At 42.7% G+C, this 26,173-nt stretch overlaps 1 protein-coding gene across 3 annotated transcripts in view; it reads right to left on the bottom strand.

Annotated features, from left to right (window-relative positions):
- Positions 1-17,065, bottom strand: part of SCML4 (Scm polycomb group protein like 4) — a 111,825-nt gene extending 94,760 nt beyond the window's left edge. Inside the window, exon 1 of one of the 3 annotated variants that reach the window (XM_027551280.1) lies at positions 16,814-17,065. The gene's annotated coding sequence lies outside the window, so the exon portion shown is untranslated. The remainder of the gene's footprint in view (positions 1-16,813) is intronic. The other 2 variants (XM_027551279.1, XM_027551281.1) reach the window with 2 other exon arrangements.
- Between the last annotated feature and the right edge of the window lie 9,108 nt (positions 17,066-26,173).

The following is a 26,173-nucleotide window of genomic DNA, read 5'->3' as shown; positions in this document are numbered from 1 at the left end:
TGTTAAAATATGAATGGATGGGAAAACATCAGACACCACTTATTTTTAATAGCGTGCTTTTTCTCCCTCATTGTGAGAACAATGGAGATTGTGGCCTTTAAAGCAACATATGATGCCATTAGCATACCCTCATTTTCTAAAAAGTGAGGGATGGCAGCCAGTGCAGGAATATATTTAATAGAGTACCTTGAAGCTCTGACATTGGACTGATTTTATGAGCCCTGATGTTTCTGTTAGATGAAAGCTGCCAAACTACACCTGAAAACCCCAATTATGCCCAGACCCAGCCAAAGCCATATTTTCAACCTGACTTTGTGTTCTCCTAAACTATAAAATTTCCAACTTAGCTAAGTGAAGAGTGACGTAAAGTTTCCTATGTATGGTGAGCGGTTTTATGGGCCCTCAGATCTAAGAGCACATGATAGCTAGAATATTGGAGACCTGAGGAGAAGTTAGCTTGGGTCTAAAATATAACATTCTTAATTATAATAGGAACAATGCCATTGAAATGGACAAATGTTATCTCTGAGGAGAACCAGGATTGCTGGGGATCAGAGAGCATGAGAGCCCAGGGATTCATGTGGAGAAGGCCACGGTTATGAGTTCTTGATCTATAGATTTCTGCCAGCTTCAGAAGAATATCTAAGGAGGAGTTCATCTTCTTTTCCTTCCTCACTGAATAAAATAAGATTTATCATAGGGCCAGGAGACACATAGGGAGTTCTGGGCCTACTACCTTCTCTACTTCTTCCAAGCAGCTATCAACTTAGAGGGTCCCCTATCAACTCAGAAGGACAGACAATCAGAAGGAGACTTTGTCCTCACAGACAATGAACAGGGGCTCAGTTGAAAATCCACGTGCTAAAAGACAGACTCACGTTAGCTTCAACTTATTGCACACTCCCTGTGGCCAGGCAATATGCTAGTGTTATACCCATCTTACCTTGTTTGTTTCCAGAGCTACCTGGGATACAGGTGTTTATGTCTGCAGAGCAGTGGGCCCATCAGGGGTCAACATAAGGAGCAGAACCACCCAGCTGTGCCCTGGATGGTGGTTACTAAGTCCCTCTGCTAGTAGTGAAGTAGAAACCAACTGGTGTTGTTACTTATGTTTGTTCAGTTCAGTTCAGTCGCTCAGTCATGTCCGACTCTGTGACCCCATGAATCGCAGCACACCAGGCCTCCCTGTCCATCACCAACTCCCGGAGTTCACCCAGACTCACGTCCATTAAGTCAGTGATGCCATCCAGCCATCTCATCCTCTGTCGTCCCCTACTCCTCCTGCCCCAAATCCCTCCCAGCATCAGTCCTTTCCAATGAGTCAACTCTTCGCATGAGGTGGCCAAAGTCCTGGAGTTTCAGCTTTAGCATCATTCCTTCCAAAGAAATCCCAGGGCTGATCTCCTTCAGAATGGACTGGTTGGATCTCCTTGCAGTCCAAGGGACTCTCAAGAGTCTTCTCCAACACCACAGTTCAAAAGCATCAATTCTTCGGCGCTCAGCCTTCTTCACAGTCCAACTCTCACATCCATACGTGACCACAGGAAACACCATAGACTTGACTAGATGGACCTTTGTTGGCAAAGTAATGTCTCTGCTTTTGAATATGCTATCTAGGTTGGTCATAACTTTCCTTCCAAGGAGTAAGCGTCTTTTAATTTCATGGCTGCAGTCACCATCTGAATGTTTGTTAGTAATAGTTAATTAGTCAACTTGACAAAAAATTACTAAACTCCTCTTGACAGGTGAGACACACAGAAGAGACTTACTCTGGCCATTCAGATGGACAAAGTCAGATCCACTAGCACCAGAAGCGAGTCTCCTGCCCTTTAAGGATGACCTCCTTCAGGAAGCCTCCCTGCCTTCACCCAATTCTTGTACTTTCTCTTAGAGAGCCATTCAGGTCAATACCTCAATCCCCTTAGATTGGAGGTTATCTATTTCGTGTGTGTGACTGTGACTTGTCACTGAGGGAAATCTCTGAGGACAGCTGCTGCCTCGCACTTGAGGTTGTGATGCAAGACTGGTGTCTGAGCAACCCAGGATTTGAATCTCAGCCCTGCCACTGCCAAGGTGATTAGGTCGCCTCTTTTCATCTCTCTGACTCATGCATCTCCAAGGCCAAATCACTGACCTGAGGGCAGCTGCCATATCTTTCTCTTGGTTCCCTGGCTCTTTGCCCATATGGTGCTGGTATCTGGGCAGAGCTTTGATCTCCACCCTACAAGAATCCCCCAGCTTGTCTGATGGCAAAGAACTGGTTTCCCCCACCTTAGGGCTCAGGTGCTCCTCTGTGATAAATCGCTGGCAACCAGAGCACGTGCATCAGCAACAGGGGAGGGAGAGGAGGGAAATTTAAATGAGTCTTAGGGGATTGGAAAATTATTTGGTGAAATGTTCCTAAGCTTTTTCTACTTAATACCCATAAATTTCAGGGGCCATGTGCGCTAACAGCTTTTGATTTACAATGTCTTTATTCTTGCATTGTATTTATGCCAAATTATGAAAAGGTAGCAAGAGTCAAAAGAACCTTTTAAAAATGCTTGGGGACCCATCATGGGGTCGAGCCATTTCTGTCAATCTTTGCCACCACTTGCTTAAAACGAGGGCTCTGGGTGCTGACAGCTGAGTAGCTAATTGGTGTTGGACGCCAGCCCACCAGGAGTCCTTCTCTTCATAGAAACTTTTTCCTCCCTTCCCCCAGCTCCCTGCCTTGGGTAAGACCTTTTAATGGCTGCTGAGGGCAAGGAGGAAAGCCCGCCTTGGGTAAACTTTGTGGGGCCAGGTTTCACTCAGCTACAACAGCAGAGAAATATTCCCAAGACCTCTAATTAAAATGCCTACAGTCAACCAGTATGCTCCTGTTTCATTGCCCAGGGGTTGCAAAGCTCCCTGCTAATGCCGAACACAAATTAACTAAATGCTGTGTCAGCCTTTCTTGTCCCATTACAATGTTATTGTCATATTTATTAGCACAATTCCCTGTTGGACACTGGCTGGAATATCTGAAAAGCGAGTTAAGCACTCTCCTTGGCTAGATGGGAAAAATGCTTGGCCATTTCCCTGCACACTCATCAACTCTGTGATTTGTGTTCACAGCAACACCCCGCCAAAGACAAGCTGCCCTGCCCTGCCGATGTTGTCTGCATTGGATGGAGACAGTTCTCCAAACTTGATGGAGACAGTTCCCACAAACTGTAATTGTCTTTCATTCACATGACTGTTAAACGACCAGGTTGTTGCCACTGATTTTACTTCAAAGAACAGCTCTATTACCTGCTTACTAAAATTTAACCATCTATAGTGCTTCCTTGAATTAATTACAGTGTCAGGGGAAAACAAACATCACGCATCACATTGCTCCAAATCACATCAGCCCAATTGCGTGATATTCAGAATTCAGTTTACTTTTGCACATCTCCCTCAATGACTCCCTCCTGCTTTGTCGGTCTGGCTGCATGCCTCCACACTCATCTGTGGGAGACATATTTTACCCAGAGTAATAGAGAAGCTGGATGAAAAAAAAAGAAAACATAAACACCTCTTTGGGATGTTTGACCCTGCTACTGTCATAGACACAGCAGCAAGAGCGCGTCAGCCTCCTCACACAAAGCCTGTTAACCACATGCATCCGAGCATCAGTGTCAAATTCAGGTCACAATAATTATCATTCATTTTCAACAGGTTAACCTCTCAAGAATAAGAAGGAACTACTACACTGAAGAGTTCAAGAAAATCTAGTTAAAGGGATGAAATGTAGATTAGTAGTTTTCACTTAAGTAGAATCTGTATCTTCAAGCCTCCCCCCACCCAACTGGTGCACAAAGCATCTTAGGATGTCTCCCAGGACATTATCTTAGGAGGTCTTGTGTCCTACTGAGAGGGGCAGTATGCACTGTGGAAAGTTCCATCTGTCTCTCAGACACTGAAGTCAGGGAGAGGACGAGTACAGGCTCTGCTGATTCACAGCTCCTTGTGTGAGTGAGGGCTGTCCAGAGTACCCCCAGTCGAAGGAACCCGCCTGGAGGAAAAGATGTGTCTTCTTCAATCCCCTGAGGTACCCACCTCTGATTTTCTGTTCTGCTATAAACCTAAGTCAAAGGGGTCAAAGAGATAAAAATGTTGTTCTAAGGACTTTTCATCCCACCTCCAAGGGCAGTTTGGACACAAATTCACAGAGAGAAGACAGAAGATAAGTGAAATTGATGGTGTCACACAGCATCATCCAAACAAGCCCAGCCCAGAGGGGCATATGAAAATGTCCAACTCCCGTCATGGTCATGAGACATGGACTTATTATAGCACCTATGATGTCACACTGTATACATCACATCTGAGCTCCTTGTCACCATTGAGCCAGACTTCACATTACGTATTGAGAGAGGATGTCCAGCGACCCTGACTCCCAGGGTAGACACTCTCTTACGAGAGGACCAAGCTGGCTGTGACATACAATTCTGTGCAGGAGCTGGCAGGGGTGGCCTGAGGTGCCCACAGAAAACAGGGCAACCAGCTGTAGGGTGCAGGGAATGGCCATTCCCAGGAAGACAGCTGGAAGTCTGAAGGGTGGCTCAAATCTCCCCAGAAGAAGAGTCACCAACAAGGACATTCTCTGATCTAAAATCTCCTCTGAAAGCCAAAGTATAACTTCTCCAGGCACATTACAGGGAGGATTCAGAGTCTTACAGCCTCTATAGGTGAACTAAGCAATATCACCAAGAATTTTAGCTCCAAACTCTCAGACCCTCAATAGGGATGGCCCAGGGTACAATACAGTGCTTAGCCAACTTTAGATCCTTAGCTACAACTTTTGCGATGTCTGTCATGTCTGAACATCTCCTATGGTGATGGTGAATTTTGTGTGTCAACTTGACTGGACTGTAGGACAACCAGATAATTTGGTCAAACGTTATTCTGAGTGTATCTGTGAGGATGATTTTGGATAAGATTAACATCTGAGTCTGTAGACTCAGTAAGCAGATTTGTTCCCTCTAATGTGGGTAGTGAAGGCCTGAATACAACACAAAGGCTAAGTAAGAGGGAATTCTTCCTGCATGATGGCCTTTGAGCTGGGACATCAGGTTTTTTCCTGCCTTCAGACTTGAACTGAAACATCAGCTCCTCTTAGGTCTCAAGTCGGCCAGCTTTTAGACTGGAACTACTATTGGCTCTTCTGGGTCTATAGCTTGTTGACCAGAGATCATGGAACTTCTCAGCCTCCATAATCATTTGAGCCAAGGTGGGAGTGGGAGGAAGGGGCAGGGAGCCACGCTGCGTGGCTTTCAGAATCTTAGTTCCACAACTGGGCATTGAACCCAGGCCACAGCAGTGAAAGAGCCAAGTCCTAACCATTGGACCACCAGGCAATTTCCTGCCAATTCCTTATAATAAATCTCTATCTCTAATTAGTCTATCTATCTATCCTCTTGGTTCTGTTTCTCTGGAGAACCCTAATAATATGCCTCCTGTACCATATTTACCTAATAACTACTAAATCTTTTAACAGCCTATTTAAATAAATGAATTTTAAAATGCAACCCTGTCATGCTATGCTATGCTAAGTCACTTCAGTCGTGTCCGACTCTGTGTGACCCCATAGATGGCAGCCCACCAAGCTTCCCTGTTCCTGGGATTCTTCACGCAAGAACACTGGAGTGGGTTGCCATTTCCTTCTCCAATGCATGAAAGTGAAAAGAGAAAGTGAAGTCACTCAGTCATGTCAGACTCTTAGTGACCCCCATGGACTGCAGCCTACCAGGCTCCTCTGTCCATGGGATTTTCCAGGCAAGAGTACTGGAGTGGGGTGCCATTGCCTTCTCTGGCAACCCTGTCATATTGATGTTTAAATCAAACATTTTTATATAAACATATAAGCTAACTCTAAGATTAAATACACACATTAAAATAATAGCTCCCCTGAAAATACATACTCCTGATGGTAACTGTATATGGACAAAACTTCTCTCATTTCAATTCCTACCAAGTGGAAATCAAGTATATTTTATAGTGAATCTTACCCTCCTTTTTAAGTGGAAAACCCTTCTCTCTTAGGCACCAAAAATAATACCCAACACACAGTACAACACACAGAGTGACATTACTATGTGCTTTAATGTGGCCACACTTAAAAACTACTCCAAACTACTTGTGGCTTATTATGCAGGTCTCATCATTTTGTGGGTCAGGGACTTAGGAAGGGCTCAACTGAGCAGTCTGTCTCTGATCCTTGAGGCATCAGCTGGGGAGGCTGGGACAGGAAGATCCACTGCCAGGATGGCATCTTCACTCACATATCTAGTGGCTCCGTGTATCCTATCTCTTTCTCTGTCCCTTTGGGTGTCTCATTCTCCAGGGTCTCCAGAGCTTCTTGTGGCCTGGCAGCCCTGGGGCAGTCACGCTTTCTTGCGTGGTGTCTCAGCACTCCAAGTGTGAGCATTCCAAGAGTCCCAGAGGCTCTTTACCTCTGTCCTGGAAGTCACATCTTATGAGCCAAGCAAGTCACTTAGGACAACCCAGAGTCAAAGAGAGGGAATGAACCCCTACAGCTCCATGGGAGAAATGTCAAAGAATCTGTGCCATCTTTATTCCTTCACCCCATTCTTGTGTACGGAAGGAGAAAGTACTCCAACATGAGGTTTCCACATCATGGATAAAAGTGTATCATGTATCCAGAATGAAGGCAGGAGCCAGGTCACACTGGAGCAAAGGCATCAGTTTGAAGTCAGGCACAGTCAGCTTTGAGACCATATATACCACTGACTGGGTGACCTTGAGCTTAACCTCACTGAATCTCAGGGGGTATGGGGGTTGCATGGGGGAGTGTTGTCTGTAAAGTGGAATAATGGTATGTTCCAGGGTTATTGTGTGGATACCTAGTAAAAATAAAAACTTTAATCAGTAAGAATTAATGAGCTTAAGCAAGCCCAGGAAAACAGTGATGATTTTACAAAGGTATTTATAAAATACTGTATTTACCATAAAACATGCTCACACTCTGAAGGAAAATGAGACATAATAGAAAGAGCCTTCTCACTTAGCTTAAAAGCTACAGTTTTTGGAGGAAATTCACCAGCAAGCATCTTCTTAGAATGTCAGTTACCCCCAAATTCCTACTGTGATACCTGAGATGGCTCTGCTTAGTAATCATGTAGGGAGCTGGCAAAACAGCACCATCTTCTTTCTAAGCCATAATTAATCAAGTGTTTGAGGAGGTAGTGAAATGCACAGCAACTTGGCAGGCTCTGATCCTCCAGGTGCTTGGTGATGGTGATAACACCGCTTGTGGAGGGGCATTTTAGAAGTGTGTGGGAGATGCTTTTACCTGGTCTGCAGCTGGGGGCAGGGTGAACATTACTGGAGGGTGGCGACCAGGGATGCTGAGTGCGCGGAGCTGTCCCACATAAGGTGGCAGTGTCATACCAGACCATCACATGAGGGAAGACCTCATTTTTCTGAACCTAGAACTAACTTCCTGTACATGTAAACATAATGTATTTCTATTTGGCTATGATATTTTCCAGGCATTCAATCAGTACATAAATCAAGGAAAGACTCTTCTCAACTCCAAGAGTTGTTTACCACTTTGGAAAATCCTGTCACTGGCAGCAGCGTGAGTGCGTGCTATCCAAGGACCCAGTCCCACTTACTGTTCCAGCTGCACTGGAGGTGGCAGGTCATGCACCTGATCTCGTCACTGTGGAGCATCCAGAGCCGGGCACCTGCGCTGGAAGTCATCACAAGTTATGCTGCCTTCATTCCTCTTTGTAATACCTCACAGGTGACATCATCCTGACTTTTCTTAAATCATGGATGTGGGTGGGTTATATTATCTGGGAAATTTACTTCAGGACTGTAAGTGAAATTCGCTCAGTCGTGTCCGACTCTTTGCGACCCCATGGACTATACTGTCCATGGAATTCTCCAGGCCAGAATACTGGAGGGGCTCGCCTTTCCCTTCTCCAGGGGATCTTCCCAACCCAGGGATCAAACCCAGGCCTCCTGCATTGCAGGCAGATTCTTTACCAGCTGACCACAAGGGAAGCCCAGGATTGTAAACAGGGTGTGAAAAAGTATTTGTAATAAAAATGAGAGTTGAGTTTGACAAGCCTGAGAGCCCATTGCTTTAAAAAAAAGAAAAAGAAAAAGTTTGCTCTGGATCAAAAATGGCTTGCCAAGTGGAAACACCAGGGAATCATTTCCTTTTTGGAACTTGCTGGACCTAGGAGCAGCCCAGCCAGGCTGAGCAGGAGCAGCTGGCACTAAGGCACGAAAGAACTCTTTCTCTTCACCCTCAGTGGTGAAGAGACACGGACACTTCATCAGCTTTTCAAAACTGAAGGCAAGGCTCAGCAGACTTCACGGGGCCATGTGACCCACGACAAGTTAAGCCTTGGTTTCCTTATCTGTGTAATGAAGGTAAAAATAGCCCCTCCCATACTGACTTACTATGTGGATTAAATCAGACAGATGAGATAAAGCATGTTTCGTGCTTTCCTCAACACCCCTGAGCATATGGTGCTCAATAAATGGAAACAGGCATTTACTACTGGGATAGGCTGGGACCTGGCACCCTTTTCTTCATGCTTGCACCTGGACAAATGTCTCTTGGAGCAACAAAAGACAAAGAAATTATATGGGACTAAAAATAGCTATGTGCATGTGCAGTTGAGGCAAATTATGGATAACGAGATACAAAAAACCAAAAACCCAACTGCTAAGTCACTTCAGTCGTGTCCGACTCTGTGCGACCCCATAGATGGCAGCCCACCAGGCTCCCCCATCCCTGGGATTCTCCAGGCAAGAACACTGGAGTGGGTTGCCATTTCCTTCTCCAGTGCATGAAAGTGAAAAGTGAAAGTGAAGTCGCTCAGTCATGTCCGACTCTTAGCAACCCCATGGACTGCAGCCCACCGGGCTCCTCTGTCCATGGGATTTTCCAGGCAAGAGTACTGGAGTGGGGTGCCATCGCCTTCTCCGACTGCCACTTCTTAAAAGTGGGAAGCAAAAGAAAGCTGCTGGAAGCAAAAGCAGGGTATTATGCATGGCCCCTGCACACAACATCACCAACGGGGTGGGCAAACCCCACTCTGCCCAACCCCTGGACACACCCCCTACAGCTCACCCCATATAAGCAACCAGCTCAGCCCTCCTCAGGGAGTAAGCAAGGGAGCAAGGGAACCTGTTACTTGTCCTCGCTCCCTCCTGCTTCAGGAGGGGCCCCAATAAAGCCTTGCCTGAATTTCTTTCCTGGCCTTTGATCAATTTCCATTGATTAAGGAGGCTAAGAACATTACCATTTGTATAGCACTTTACAGTTTATAATGCCCTTTTCCATATACTGTCTCCTTTGAACTTTATGTACATTATCCCAAGTACCCTTCCCAACAACTAGACTGAGGCTTGCCCTGGGAGGGAGACCTTCAAAACCCATTCAGTCAAAGAATCTTGTGATCACTTAGAGACCACTTCTCAGAGTATGTTTTCACTTTTAACTCTTCAAATGTCAGATGTTTTTCCCTCAATATCATTATTTAGGCTATTATTTTAACCTTCCAGCTTCCACTGAGGGGTGAGCTGGCTAGAAAATGGTCCAAGACTTAAGTGGATCCACAGTCTCAGTGTAAATTCTTCTTATCCTGTCCCAAATCTAGCAAGTGCACAAGCAGAATATATGAAATCTCAACCAAAGGGCAGCTGGTCACTGCTTAACTTTGTCCAGGAAGCCACCTAAACCACCCTGTCCACTGTTGGAAATCTACAAAGACCAGCTAAGTCTTGGTCCCATGGAAATATTTTTTACTTGGGCTTAGAAATGTCAAGTATAGTCATAAAAGCAGTGGCCCGAGAGAAACAGATTTTTTTTTTTTTTTTCTTGATGACTGTGCTGTGCTGTGCTTAGTCGCTTAGTTGTGACTGACTCTTTGTGACTCCATAGACTGTAGCCCGCCAGGCTCCTCTGTCCATGGGGATTCTCCAGGCAAGAATACTGGAGTGGGTTGCAATGCCCTCCTCCAGGGGATCTTCCCAGCTCAGGGATCAAATCCAGGTCTCCTGCATTGCAGGTGGATTCTTTACTGTCTGAGCCACCAGGCGAGCCCAAGAAGTAGAGTGGATAGCTTATTCCTTCTCCAGTGGACCTTCCCAACCCAGGAATCCAACTGGGGTCTCCTACATTGCAGGCGGATTTGACTGTACTTCCAGTTTATCCTACACTACTCTGGTCTCAAGCCAACTAGTAGGAACTCAATTTCTCTACACTTCATCCTAGCAGACTTGGGCTGCTTCCAGGGAAATGTGTGTAAAAGACAAACTTTTCTGAATGTATTTTTTCTTTACTCTGCTATCAGAGAATTTTAGGTACTTTATTCTTTACTGGGTTCATGCCAAATGACTTCATAACTAAAAGAAGGGCAATAGAAAGAAAGGACCAGACCATTTATAGCATCTTGTACCTTTGGCCCCCACACATCACCACACACATTGCACCCCAACTTCAGTTTCTAACTTCAATTCCCTGGAGAGAGTTTATATTCACTTAGTCTCATTAACACAAAACAGTTGTACAGCTTCTCACTGTGGGACCAATTAACTATTTCCACATTAGGCACCAACACAGTCTCACCTTACAGTCTGCTCTTATTATTTATGCTAAATACTTAGTATTAATTACATTGCAAACACTCAATACAAGGGCTATATTTTCACACTGTAGGTGATGATTTCAGGCATTAGAGCCAGATGGATTTTTTTTCCCACTGTTCCTATGTTTTATAATTATGTGCACCAAAATTTAAAGCTTTCTACAGCTTTCCACTTGAAGCACCTTTGCAAATGAGATTGTAAAGTCAAATCAAATGTGCTTGAGTATCTTTTGGCATCTGTAAGGGGGAATGCTCAATAGAAGTGGGAACGCACAGATGGCTATTGACCCCCAAATCTGGCAGCAAAGCCCCCCAGCACAGGCAACAATGGCAACAGCATGAACCACACTAGTGACCACAGGTTTCTCCGGACTGAAAAATGATAGAGCTGCATTCCGACAGTGGAGTTCTTTCCTGATCAAGAAACCCAATGCCTCACCCACTTTCGGATAAAGTTATTCACTTTGGGATAAAGTGAATTTAGGAGTTATTCACTTTAGAATAAAGAGCATATCTTCAAAGCTAATAATGGTTTAATTAAACCTTGACATCACCATAATTTCCCAAGTGAGGGCACTAAATCCTAAAGGCTGTGAAGAAAAGAGGTCAGCCTCTTTTCTGGAAGGCCACAAAGAATGAGAATGATTCCTCCTGGCTTGTAATAGTTTAGAAATGGTTAGACCCAGAGGAATTAAGTAACACAAGCTCCAACTACCAGCTCCAAAACAAAAAACATGAATGCCCTAAAGTTGTTTTGTACCATGGGTTTTTCTCAATTCTTCCTTTTTTCTTTTACCAGAACTCTGTCAAAACAGGATTCAAATCCTGACGCCAGCCCCAGGCCTGCTCAAAGGCTGCATTCAAGGCAGACCCCGACACATGGCCGCTGAGTGTTAACGTCAGTCCAGCAAGAGGGCTCAAGGCCTGGCTCGGGACACCAGAGAAAAACACACTCCTTGGCGTTCCACCCTGGTGTTCTCATCAGAACAACCATGTCTCAGGATGAATTGTGGACAAATGTGAAAGGGAACACAGAAAATCTTTCCTTCCCAAAGAAAACGAACGACCCATAAGCTCTGTGAGCTGACAGCCATGAGCTACTGTCGGCTCTTACTGAATCCTTTCTGAACTGCACCAAGGGATACAGGAAGAGAGGGTGATGGTCAAGTCCTCATTGGAAGAGGGATAAAACAGGCTCTCTCCCTGGTTTTTACCTTGGTTCAGTGCTATTTTCCCTGGGATGGACTAGGACCCAACCCATATAATTCTTTGCTTTGCCCGGATCAGCATTTGCTCCCAAGTTTAGTGCCCATCTTGATGAAAGGCTGTCTATTTCATTAGAATGAATTTCAGCCATATGTTTCTGCTTTGAAAGAATTGGGGCTTTTGCTCTAGAATGGTCAGCACAGAGAGACAAAAAGGGCAAGGCTTTTGTTACCAAAGATTCAGCTCCCAAAAGTTGAGTCACAGTCATGGAGCTAACCAGACAACATTACCGCCTTTCAAAGTATAGCGATGACACTATTTTTCCCTGGCACGTTACTTTTCTCACAACAGCCAACTCCACTCCTCTGCTTCTGTGCTGAATGCCCTATGGAGACAGGAAGGCCACCACTCCTCAGCCCAACCCCTTCCCCAAAGGGCTCAAAGGAGGGTGCAATCTTTCCTAAAAAGCACTAACATGAAGAGGGAGTGGGGTGGGAAGCAGCAACACTGGGACCAGCTTCCACTTATGTAATCAATAAATGCAGCTGATGACAATGAAATGCACACCTGCCTCCCCACAAATAAAAATTCAGGGAGAATGTGTCTGAGCTGGTGGGATGGTAAAGAAGCGTTTCTACAATTCTCTATAAATCACAACTGGTCAAACAGTAAGGACAGCAATCCCAGGGAAGCCCCGTTGTGGATCTCAGAATACACTCCGGTTACTCAGGGTGTCACACAGACTCGGTGGAATGACTTTTCAGTTTAATGCAAAGTGAGAACTGCCACTGGGTAATAAATTCCTTTCTGGGCTAAAATAGTAGTCCACGAAGTAATCACTGCAAGAAGCAAGAGGTGTTTTATCTCGGTGGTGGCAAAGTGCCTCTTCAGATTGAAAAATGCTGATTTATTCCAGAATGCACAAATTCTGCTGGTTGTTCCTCTCCATTCCCCACCCCGCCAAGGGAGGAATGATCTTGACTGCGTCAGAGCTGCCAGCTTAACCCAGTAGGAAGCTTTGTCTCCAGCATCCCGTCCTATCCAGCCCTCTTGACTGAGAGAAGTAACAGCTCACCGATGCTAATGTTTAAAGAACCCAGAGGGTGAAGAGAGAGGTCTGACTCCTGAAGGAGCAATCTACACCCATCACCACTTGCCTTCCAGCCTCTGTGGCCGGATAGCAGCGTCCCTACTCAGGCTGCCCCTGAATGCCATCCACAAGTGACCAGCAGCCCCGGGAGTGTGTGGTAGGGGAGGGTTCGCGGTAGAGCAGGCTGCTGAGGGCTCCTCTGCCTCCTCAGACGTTAATCCTCATAGCTCAGAATAAGCCCGATTTCAAACAGCCCTGAGCACGTCGAAAATGGCCTGCAGCTCTTCTCATCAGTCTCAGTCAATCTCGGCATCGGACAAACCGCGGGTGAGAGTTTGCAGACATATTGAGGAACGAACCCTTGCCAGAACTGAAACCGAGATGAACGCAACAACAATGAAAAACACTTAGAACCACGTGGGCTCAGAGCCAAACACTCGAACTTGGTCTGTACGTAGCAACAAACGCAGGCTTCACCACATAGATTTACAGCAGAGATTCTAGCAGAGATTTACAGCAGAGACTAGCTTGTGGCGTTCTTGCAAATGCAGAGGGTTTTTTTCGGGGGGGGGGGGGGCGGGGGGCGGGCCGCGGGGGAAAGGTAGAAAAGGAAAATGAAGAAAGACAAAGCGACAGATGCAAAGGCAATCCAAACACTCTGAGCCACTCTTTCAAACTTCAGAAATTTACCACAATTTGGGTGATCCTAATGGTCTCTGAATCACGTTAGAAAATGTCACAATAGACATTTGAATTAAAATCCAGTAGGTCTGCCAAAAGACCAATTGTTAAAAATTGGCAAGTTTCCAGAGAATTTACTAGGCTTCATACTGCCCGGGGCTGAGAGAATTGCTAATTCCAGAGAAAGTTAATTATCACCTTATTGATAAAGGGGTAATTTTTAAAGCTTATGGTGTGGCTTTTGTGACTCATTAATTAAAATTTAGAGTAATTTACTAGACACAGTGGTGGCTTCTGTTGTATTATATAGGGACCAAACCATTTGATTTTTCTCCCAGTGGCTGTTTTTAATCCCCCTTGCCTCTCCTCACCTGTCTGCCTTTGAAAGCAACAAAAGCATTAAAAACGTGTAAATCTTTAAAAAGCCTTTTGAGAGACTGCAGGATTAAGAAGTAGAATGTCCAGGGGGCACTCACACAAAGTTCTCTCCTAGAAATGTCAGATTTGCCCACGGAAATGAAGAAGCACATGTGCTCACACCAAAAGGGACTGCTTTTACAAACTTCAGCTCCAAAATATTAAACCAAATTGTATGCCCTTCAATAATCTGATAGAAAAGAGTCTTTCCTCATCTCTTTTCTTTTCTCTCCCACACCATCCCCAAATAAAAGCAGAGGCTCGGTGGAGGAGAAGCCTCAGGGAATGAAACTGGAGGTGTCTGGGCTCTTAAGTTCCCAGGTGGTGTGGTCTCCTGCTCTCTCCGGGACGGGTGGATCGGGGTAAGCATGCCGGGCCACCTGGCGTTGGGGTGACGCTGCGGCTTCCAGGGTAAAGCCTCGGGAGGAACCTCAACCCGCGGAGCTCTGTCCGGAGCCCCAGGGTGCCAGTTCTGAGCCCCGCCTCATCTCTGCCCGACTCGCGTTCGCTCTAAAGCGTCCTCAGGAGCGAGTGAACATGTGTGATGTGTCCGCCCACCGCGCCAGACTGTAAACAAACCTACCAAACCCTGTAAAATCTAACTCCCCACGTGTGCATAAAGATTATTTCTCTCTGGACATCCCTTGTTTAAAGGGCACTTCAGCAATGTTTCCTTAAACTTGTTGAAGTGTTTAAGGTCCAAAATTGAGATTTAAAAATACATAAAAGCCGCCACAATATGAGAGGTTTCTGCTTTTGATTTTTCACATCAATTAAAGTCTAAAATTAAAAAAAAAAAAAAAGAAATCCTATCTTTGTACTTTGGGGCATCGCTTGAATTTTTATAATAAGGAAACATTATTTCACATTTAAAAAGTCATTATTTTTTGAATTTTCAATACAAAAGCTTTAGAGCAGAGACAGTACCTGGGGCTGGCTTGTGTTCTAGCAGCTCGACTGCGTATATTACCTGCTGCTGGAAGAACCCCTGCGACCCCAAACCCCAGAAACCAAGAACTATAGAAAGTGAAACTGCTTCTGCTGGTTTCACTTGCCTCAAAAACACACCACAAAAAGCAAATAAATGACCGAAAGCAATTTATTCTTGTTTTCTATTATTGTTCATTTTCTTGTTAGGTTTTTATTATTGCTGTTGTTTTGGGCGGTGGGCGCTGGCAGCAAAATAAAAGTAATTTAAGTGGCACAGGGAAGAAATTTAAACGTGTTAAACATAAAAGAACTGGGTGTTTGTGGAATTTTCACTTTTCTTATAATTCAACAAATCAAGCAGACATATATTTACCAAAATGATACATAGCCTCTCCACATGCACAACTTACAGAGATAAAGAAAGTACATTCATATTTTTTAAAAAATATCTGTCACAAATATGTTTGAAAGATAAAGACCGTGAAGTCACCAAACTACTTCCCTAAAACCGAAGGTTCTACATTCACATTTTATTTGAGTTTAGACGATTCATTAATGCTTTGCTAGGTAATCACCGAGCGCTGTTGCTCAAATACCCGCTTCATTTTTTCAGGCTAGTTTTACCAAACAGCACACACAAAAAATCACTGCACAGGAATATTGCACCCTAGGTAGTTTACTTTTCCATACTGTAAATTCCTTCAAAGTTATTTTATGCTTTCACTCTAAATAGCCTATTAAAAAAAAAAGTCGTGAGGATGAAAAAACCAAGTTTCTCAGTTTTCAAAAATGGTTCCTCAGAAAAAGAAGAAAAACAAAGTATACAACAAATATCTGGATTCTGAAGTGACTGGATTACTTTCTCAAATACCACAATTTCTGAAACTAACCCCAAAGCCACTTTCTCAGGAAGCTACTGATTGTCTTGACCCTCAGGAGTATTATTGTAGAATCCAGAGCCTCTTCTCCTAAACTGCTACAGGTAGTGGAAAGAACTTTTGACTTTGCACCTGAACCATCAATGAAATGATTCCCTTGCAGCTGGCACCTCACCCTCATTCACTGTCCTGTCCTATACAGCAAGCAACCTTGATAGGCAGCTTCATGCTGCTGGATTCAAGTCACAAAAAGCCCCACCTGGGAAGGAGGTGACTCTGTATTCGAACTTGGGTAAACTGTTCCTGACACTCCACAATCACCTGGGTTTTTTTGTTGTGTTTTGTTTTTTTGTTTTTTGTGTTTTTTTTTTGCCAAAACTAACCAACACCAGCAGCTAGCAATAAATAGTATTCTCATCTATCCTGGTAAATTAGGCAAACCAACACAAAGACATATGAAATATTCCATCTGAGATATAAAACACAAAATTCAATGTTAAAAAGCGCTCTTGCATGTTCACAACATATTGATTATAAACATTAAATTTTAGGCTAATATATTTTATCCTGAGATGAACTGTAATTTTTTTATAATTAAAAAACAAAAAAAGTGAAATCACCATGCCCCAAAATAAGCGAACCAATTATTTGAGTTCACATTTGGGAAAAACAGTAACTCTCTACATATTCAAATGCAGAGTGAAAGTAGTGTGCACACCAAATGGGTAAACTATATAATTCTATACCACATCTCCCCCTCTGAGATCTGGCCAAGACATCACTGTATTCTGAGTAGAAGGAACTAAAGTTTACCTGCCAGCCTCAGCAGTTTTAGTGCAGGATGCTTGTGCGTTGTTGTAAAGGTAGACATGCAACCCAGAAGATCTGAAACAGGTAACCTGTCATGCTGATAGTGAAAACAGAAGGATCCCATGGCAGCGGCACACCCACCAATTGTGCATCTCCCTTACCTACAGTTCGTGCACCAGAGCCCTGATCAGGTTCTTTACCAGGCCGGGAATGTTGACTCAGAAGACAGATGACTTTCAGTACATGCAAACCGAGTGTTGCAAAAGCTAATCTTCCACCCGTGTGTTAGTAGCTCATAGTTAGTCTCCAGCAGCCCTGCTCTCCGGCTGCAAACATCTCATTAGACTAATGCATTCAGCACAGGCAGAAAACTCGATTTACCATAGCTACAGCAATGAATTTCCATTACGATGACAGCTTCAACCACATCATGTCCGGAAAACCAGCCAACCACTGGCTTTTAAAGAACACACACATTTTACATGCAGAAAACGAGGCGCGCGAGTGTGTGTGTGTGTGTGTGTCTGTGTGTGTGTTTCCTTCCTCTTAGCAGCCCAACTAGAGAAATGTGCAATGTAGCTTTTTTGCCAACACGAGCTGCAAGGTAATGACACTTCTGCTTCTTTAGTAGTTACATCCTTGTAATAACCTGAATTATGTTACAATTGTCAGAATGGGTGTTTCCAACATTTCGGTTTTCATTACCCCTCCTCTGTTGCCATGGAAACCAGACTGTAACATCATCTCTTTGTCCCAGTCCTGCAGCAGTGTGAGCCAGCACCGGGCTTATAAGATACCGGTGATCTGAAAGAGTGAATGTTTGACCTTGGACAAATAAAACAAAAAGAATTATTCTAATGACATCATTGTTTAGGAGACTGCATTTGCCAGAAGAGTGTGCCTACACAGGTGAACATACCATGGTCATATGTATACAGCTACATACAACGCATATGGTTAGTTCTTTTAAACAGGGCACTGACCTGGGCCCTGGACCTATGTGTAAATGCAGAAGTGTAAACATGGTTTATACTCATAAATATAATAGGGGCCTCATGAGGTGGAATGGTCCTTACATGGGAGAAGGGCTGCTATTCACCCTCCATGCCCTATTGTATTCTCTGTGGCAAATCAATTTATACTGGTAAAGGGACTTTTTCTTCTTTTCTTTGTTAAGTGGAGCAAGGCTCCCCATTGCCCACCTCTTTCACCCCATCCTGATGTTTTATTCCCAAGTATTTCCTACAAAATGAAACATCCATTTAATATGTGACCACCCACAGGCTTACTCCTGGGGATGAGCAACAAGCAAATTTAGCCAGGACCAAACATCAACCAGGGCTAATTAAAGTTTAGGCCACAACTTGGACAGTTACTGAGAGTGAAAAAATGAAATTACAACTTGAGGTTTTTCTGAATATATATACAGAGTCCCATAAGAAAGAAATAAGAAATCTCCCTCCTCAGATTATAAACATAGAAAAAAGTTAAATTTTTCTGAAATCAAAGCATTGTACTTATTGAGCAAGAAGTAAATTCACCACTTTAATTTACTTAATCATGTAATTTTGTTGTTTTGCTTTGTGTGGGAAAAGGCAAGTTTGGTAGTTTTTCATTTTGCTCATTTAATACAAGTTTATTTCATTAAAGGGGGAGAGGAAGAAGAGGAGGAAAGAAAACAGGACCCAATGGATGCTTTCCGTTTGGCCAGCAGTGGTAGTATTTTATGCCCATGGCCTTGAACATAATCCTACACTATACTCAGCAAAGTATGTTGGCCTGAGATGACCAGTCTTCACTTTAAAATGGTTCTTCAGAGAAGTCAAATAAAATTTTCCTAAATAATCGAGACTATTTCCCAAATCCGGTAAAAGAAGAAAAAGGCTTGGCAGGATCTGCCTGAAATAAAGGAATTTTCAGTTGTTCTACCCAGCTCTGTGAGGGTTTGTAATTCTGATCCTTGGGGCCCACAAGACCTGTCCTTAAGTCAAGGGTATCTGGGATACAGGCATTGGTAGCATAGGTAAATCGTATAATGAGGCTTAAAATAGAAATTAACTAAACTTGCTTTAAAAAACTAGATAGATGGCAGCTAGATTTTTTAAAATTGGCAATTTTACTGGGATTTCTTTCTTTACACAACCATGACTATAGGTCTTAAGTAATTAAGTTCATGTTTTTAATTCCAAGAAAATTTTAAGTCAAACACATAAGAGAAAAGAAATTTGGTAGGATGGTTGCAGACAAGCTCAGGAGTCTGTGGGAAGAAAAGGGGCCCTTCCGAGCTAATGTATCTCCAGGTCTTGGGCTACATCCCTGGGCTATGATCAGGATGCTTAGCTGTGCCATGTTGTCAATTTTCTTTGATACTGTGGTTACATTTCTGTCTCAGACCATAGGCAGCATGCTCCACTGTTTCCAAACAAATGCTACTGGATTTGTAGTAAGCAAGAAGTGTCCAGAGGGAGCAGGCTAATTTTAGGGCCTCCCAAACACAAACCTACTTAGAGTAGCCTCTTTCTGAAGAGTAATCCTCCTCTGTCAGCTGCTGGTGGAGAGCTGTGGTTCCAACACAAGAATCAGGTAAAGAACTAAGACTGTGTCCTGGACAAGGGCATCAGTGCTATAGAAAACACAACCCTTGTTATCATAATAATAACAAACATTTACTGGGGAAATATTATGTACCAGTCCTTTTCATATGTTATCTCATTTACAGCAACCCTACGAAGTACGTATTATGAGTATCACCCCCATTTTACAGATAAGGAAACTGAGACTTGAGGATTTTAAATAAGTTCCTCAAGTACATAGCTCAGAAGTGTTAGATACAAGACTGACCCAGGCTGTTTGTCCCAAAGACACAGTACTTAGTCATCTGGTCACACAGCCTCCTGGCACTGCTCCTGTTTCAGCTCTGCCATTAACCAAATAACACTGGGTGAATCACTCTCTATAATGTAGGGATGGGAGTAGGAGACTAGAACACCTTTCTGGTCTCTTATGGTCCTAACGTTCTACAGCCTGATGAATTGCTTTACCTGCTGGTCTGGAACAGACTAATACTTTGGTTTGGACGTGAATTCAGTTGCGGTTGTGGCTATGGCCATGACTACTAAGGGGGAAAAAGCACCCTCTCTTTCATGAGAATAAGATCTGATAAACTAGTGCTTTGAACTGTCAATTAGGGACGGTGACAGTGGGGGAGAGAGCATGGAGAAAGAACAGGGAAGTTTTAAAGGCCAAGATTCCATTCCAAAGGCCTAAAGTAATAAAAGGAGTCCCGTTTTCCATGCTCAAGAGGCCCCGTGACACTGTTTCTACATTATTCAAAGCATACTTTTCCCTAAAATGTCCCTGAGAATTTAAGAAATTCAGCATTATGGAAGGCATGAAGCTCATGATCACATTTTGCCAGAGGGGGAGTTGAGGCAAATGGTTAACTTGATTAATCAGACAAGAGACACAATTTGTAGACCCAGATTTCTTGGTTTCCCCAAACTGCCACTTCTTCAATTCAAAGCTCTGCCTTCCACAGGGTCAGATCTTTGTTTAAACTATACAAGCAGGAATCTTTGGAAATGAAAAGCAAAACTGCTCTTTGTAGTGAGGTTAAACAGGAAACAACTTCAATGACCAATAAAAAGAGATTAAGTTAATGTATCACAAAGACGCTTGCTCCTGAAAAGGAAAACTATAACAAATCTAGACAGTATTAAAAAACAGAGACATCATTTGTTGACAAAGGTCCCTATAGTCAAAGCTATGGTTTTTCCAGTAGTCATGTACGGATGTAAGAGTTAGACTATAAAGAAGGCTGAGTGCTGTAGAATTGATGCTTTTGAACTGTGGTGCAGGAGAAGACTCTTGAGAGTCCCTTGAACAGCAAGGAGATCCAACCAGTCTGTCCAAAAGGAAATCAACCCTGAATATCCATTGGAAGGACTGATACTGAAGCTGAAGCTTCAATACTCTGGCCACCTGGTGCGAAGAGCTGACTCATTGGAAAAGACCCTGATGCTGGGAAAGATTGACAGCAAAAGGAGAAGGGGGCAGCAGAGGATAAGATGGTTGGATAGCATCACCTACTCAATGGACATGAATCTGAGCAAACTCTGGGAGATAGTGAAGGACAGAGGAGCCTGCATGCTATAGTCCATGGGGGTCACAAAATGTTGGACATGACAGTAACTGAACAACAGTCACATGTCCACATTATAGAATATACAACATAATCACCAAAAAGGATGCCACTGAAGGCCATGACATGAAAACACACAAGTTACAAAAGAATATGCAGAATAGAATCTTATTTTTAAAAACAGCGATTTGCAAATACTGAATACATCACTACGGTAATAGTGATGATCACTTGGTGATAGGATTATGAGTAATGTCTATCTTCTTAATCTATCTTTTTTATATTTTCTATAAAGGAAGATTTACTTTTGTGGTAATAAAAAGTTAATGTGAATTAATTGATTAGTGATAATTTTTTCTTATCACATCTGCAAGCATATTTGCTTATAATTGTCATAAATCTTAAATCTCAACTTTTTTTCATCAATGAAATAATAATTAATCCTTTGCCTGGTGGTTGTAGGCTACCTTCAGCCACGGCCTCAGCCAGTGCTTTAAGCTTGAAGATTGCTCCTCAACTCATTCAGGTTATCCTCCTGTCCCCACTCAGCTTCATCATCACCTCATATCTTTGAGCCCATGCATTGTGCTCAGCACAACTAACACAAAATCAGGGACAGACTCCCTATCCTTCCATACCTAAGAGCTTCCACAGTCTATGGGGTTCTTTTAGACCTGATAATATGTAGTCTTGTTTTAGTAAAGCCAAATTTTAAAGATAAAAGAGTTGAGGAGGGGGAAAGGTGATCAAATGAAGTTAAAATCACTCCCATTCAAGGAAAAAGTGACTCATTCCAATTCTCCTGGGCCTAAAACATAGTTCCTTTCAGATGGGGCCTCTAACTTTGTGGCTCTGGGCCTGTGGCCTTGGCTGATATTCAGGGATTGACTTAGTGGAAATATTTGTCTCAGGACCTGGCAGTTTTGGTGGTAGCAAGTCTGGTGACCCTCATCCCAAGGGCAGTGTCTGGTAACAGAGTTGGTACAGTGACGGCGTGTGCTGACAGCCAGCAGAGCTGCGGGGGCAACAGCCAGGGCTTTTCCTTTGGTCACTAGTTTGTAGATTGTAAGCTGCCAGGGAAGTAGGCTTGCTCTCCACTAAATCCCCAACATGTGTCTGGTCTGTAGTAGGAAATCAACAAATACTTTAAGCTTAATGAATAAAAGAAATTAGGGGTTAAAAAAGTGACCTAATTTTAATCAATATTAGTATAGTCCTTTACACCCAATTCCTTCCTTTTCCCCACCCCAAAAAGGATTGATTTTGGATATCTGCCATCAGAAAAAAAAAAAAATCTTAATTTATTAAAATTGAATGGATGACTTTCATTTCCCATCTCCCACCTCCTCTATGCTCTGAAAATGCTGTCTCCTTGGCATCATTACTGCTTTGAACCATGTTTGTTTGAAACTGATGAATTTTTATTCAGAATTCATACAGCTACTCTCCAACACTTTTGGCTATTTTCTAGTTCTCCTTTTACCCCCTAAAATATTTTCCCTAAGTTAAATATGAGAAACCAATGTTGGAGTGCTGAGAAACTCCTAGAATTGGAGAAAGTGAGCATCAGTGAAATCTGTATATATACTCCAAAAAGACAGAAAAAGAGACTTCAAATAAAGTGAAGAGTGTATGCAATATTCTCTCTCTTTTTTTTAAACCTGAATAGCCAAAGCAATCTTGAGAAAGAAAAGCAGAGCTGGAAGAATCAGGCTCCCTGATTTCAGATTATACTCAAAGCTACAGTAATCAAAACAGTATGGTACTGGCATGAAAACAGAAACGCAGACCAATGGAACAGGAGAGACATTTCAGAAATAAACACACACATCTACGGTCAATTAATCTATAACAAGGGAAGCAAGAATATACAATGGAGAAAAGACAGTCTCTTCAATAAGTGGGAAAACTGAATCGCTACTTGTTAAAGAGGGAAATTAGAACATTCTCTAACACAGTATACAAAAATAAATTCAAAATGGTTTAAAGACCTGAACATAAGACTGGATACTATAAAACTCCTAGAGGAAAGCATAGGCAGAATACTCTTTGATATAAATCACAGCAATATCTTTTTGGATCCATATCCTAAACAGAGTAATGGAGGTAAAAAATAAAAATAAACAAATGACCTAATTAAACTTAAAATCTTTTGCATAGCAAAGGAAACTATGTAAAAATGAAAAGATAGCCTACAGAATGGGAGAAAATGTTTGCAAATGATGCATCTGACAAGGGGTTAATTTCCAAAATATACAAACAGCTCATACAGCTCAATATCAATCAATAAATAAATGACTCAATCAAAAAATAGAAAAAAAATGAAATTAGACATTTCTCCAAAGAATACATACAGATGGCCAGCAGGCATATGAAAAGATGCTCAACATCGCTAGTAATTAGATTAATCCAAATCCAAACTACAATGAGGTATCACCTCCCTCCAGTTACAATGGCTATCGTCAAAAAGTCTACAAATAAATGCTGGAGAGGGTGTGAAGAAAAAGGAACCCTCCTACACTATTAGTGGGAATGTTAATTGGTATAGCCACTATGAAAACAATATGAAAGTTCTTTAAAAAACTAAAAATAGAGTTACTAATACCATTTCATCCTGCAATCCCACTTCTGGGCATATATCCAGGGAAAATCCTAATTGGAAAAGACATACACACTTCAATATTCATTGCAGCAATATTTATAATAGCCAAGACACGCAAGCAACCTAACTGTCCATCAACAGAGGAATGGATAAAGAAGATGTGGTGTATACACACACACAATGGCATATTACTCAGCCAAATAGAAAGAAATAATGCCATTTGCAGGAATATGGATGGACCTAGAGATTATCATACTAAGTGAAGTACGCCAGACAGGGAAAGACAAATATCCTATGGTATGACTTATATGTAGAATCTAAAAAAAAAAAAAAGATACAAATGAACTCACAAAACATAAATAGACCCACAGACATAGAAAACAAATTTATGGTTACCAAAGAGGAAAAGGCAGGAGGAAGGATAAATTAGGAGTTTGAGATTAACACGTACACATTATTATATACAAAATAGATAAGTCACCCAAGCCAGGCTTCAGCAATATGTGAACCATGAAATTCCAGATGTTCAAGCTGGTTTTAGAAAAGGCAGAGAAACCAGAGATCAAATTGCCAACATCCACTGGATCATTGAAAAAGCAAGAGAGTTCCAGAAAAACATCTATTTCTGCTTTCTTGACTATGCCAAAGCCTTTGACTGTGTGGATCACAATAAACTGTGGAAAATTCTTCAAGAGATGGGAATACCAGACCACCTGACCTGCCTCTTGAGAAACCTATATGCAGGAAAAGAAGCAACAGTTAGAACTGGACATGGAACATCAGACTGGTTCCAAATAGGAAAAGGAGTCCGTCAAGGCTGTATATTGTCACCCTGCTTATTTAACTTCTATGCAGAGTACATCATGAGAAACGCTGGGCTGGAGGAAGCACAAGCTGGAATCAAGATTGCCAGGAGAAATATCAATAACCTCAGATATGCAGATGATACCACCCTTATGGCAGAAAGTGAAGAGGAACTAAAGCGCCTCTTGATGAAAGTGAAAGAGGAGAGTGAAAAAGTTGGCTTTTTCAGAAAACTAAGATCATGGCATCCGGTCCCATCACTTCATGGGAAATAGATGGGGAAACAGTAGAAACAGTAGCAGACTTTATTTTGGGGGGCTCCAAAATCACTGCAGATGGTGCTTGCAGCCCTGAAATTAAAAGACGCTTACTCCTTGGAAGGAAAGTTATGACCAACCTAGACAGCATATTAAAAAGCAGAGATGTTACTTTATCAACAAGCTGTCTAGTCAAGCCCCTGGTTTTTCCAGTGGTCATGTATGGATGTGAGAGCTGGACTGTGAAGAAAGCTGAGCACCAAAGAATTGATGCTTTTGAACTGTGGTGTTGGAGAAGACTCTTGAGAGTCCCTTGGACTGCAAGGAGATCCAACCAGTCCATCCTAAAGGAGATCAGCCCTGGGTGTTCATTGGAAGGACTGATGTTGAAACTGAAACTCCAATACTTTGGCCACCTGATGGGAAGAGCTGACTCATTTGAAAAGACCTGATGCTGGGAAAGATTGAGGACAGGAGGAGAAGGGGACAACAGAGGATGAGATGGTTGGATGGCATCACCAACTCGATGGACATGGGTTTGGGTGGACTCCGGGAATAGATGATGGACAGGGAGGCCTGGCGTGCTGCAGTTCATGGGGTCACAAAGAGTTGGACATGACTGAGTGACTGAACTGAGCTGAACTGAACTGAAACCACAGGGACCTATTGTATAACACAGGGAACTATACTCAATATTTTATAATAAACTATAAGGAAAAACAATCTGAAAAAGAATTTATATACATATGTATACACACACACACACACACACACACACACACACACAACTGTATCACCGTGCTGTACACCTGAAACTAACATAACATTGTAAATCAACTATACTTCAATTAAAAAAAAAAAGGAATATATGCAATTTAGCTGATAACAGTTACTGCTTCTAGACCCAATTTCTACAGAAAGGGGTGTGTGTGTGTATAAAGTAGGAAGGACATAGCAGGGGGCCCAGCTAAGAGAAACTACATTTTTAAAATGTCGCTTAGAGAATAGCCTGTTGTGGGTTGCCAGAAGTTTCAGTTTCTGGAATAAAGTCATTGATCATCTGAAGCTTCATCTCCCTTTACTTGAGGGAAGATCTCCAAGATGGGACCTTTAGTCACCGAAGGGCAAGAATACAAACATTGTCCTTGAAACAGAACTTGAATGAGATAATGCAGCCTAAACTTTTTCACTGTCTTTAGATTTAAAAACAGTTGGTTGGTGAATAAGAAGCAAATAGTTGATGAGTTCTCTATAAGGATAATCAGCTTTACCATGAGCCATTTCTTTGACAAGCCCACTTGTGTTAGAAGCTGAACCCAGAAAACTTGAGTCTGGGGCAAATAAGAAGGAAGAGAGAGGTTAAGTTACATTAACAGAAAAAACAAAAACAAAAACAAACAAAAAAAAAACCCACCTCAAGATTGGCTTTAAAATAAAGACCATTCATTGGCAGGGAGTCCAGTGAGTTTTCAGTGACGCTGACCCAACTCAGTGATATAACCAAAAGTGAAAGTGAAAGTTGCTCAGTCATGTCTGACTCTTTGTAACCCCAAGGACTGTATGGAATTCTCTAGGCCAGAATACTGGAGTGAGTAGCCTTTCCCTTCTCCAGGGATCTTCCCAACCCAGGGATCGAACCCAGGTATCCCACATTGCGGGCAGATTCTTTACCAGCTGAGCCACAAGGGAAGCCCAATACAACCAAAGAGCTGGTGTG

This window comes from Bos indicus x Bos taurus, chromosome 9, assembly GCF_003369695.1.
Source record: "Bos indicus x Bos taurus breed Angus x Brahman F1 hybrid chromosome 9, Bos_hybrid_MaternalHap_v2.0, whole genome shotgun sequence".
In the NCBI taxonomy this organism is placed as follows: domain Eukaryota; kingdom Metazoa; phylum Chordata; class Mammalia; order Artiodactyla; family Bovidae; genus Bos; species Bos indicus x Bos taurus.
The sequence above is the reverse complement of the archived record's forward strand: the minus strand, read 5'-3'. Positions and strand labels throughout refer to the sequence as shown.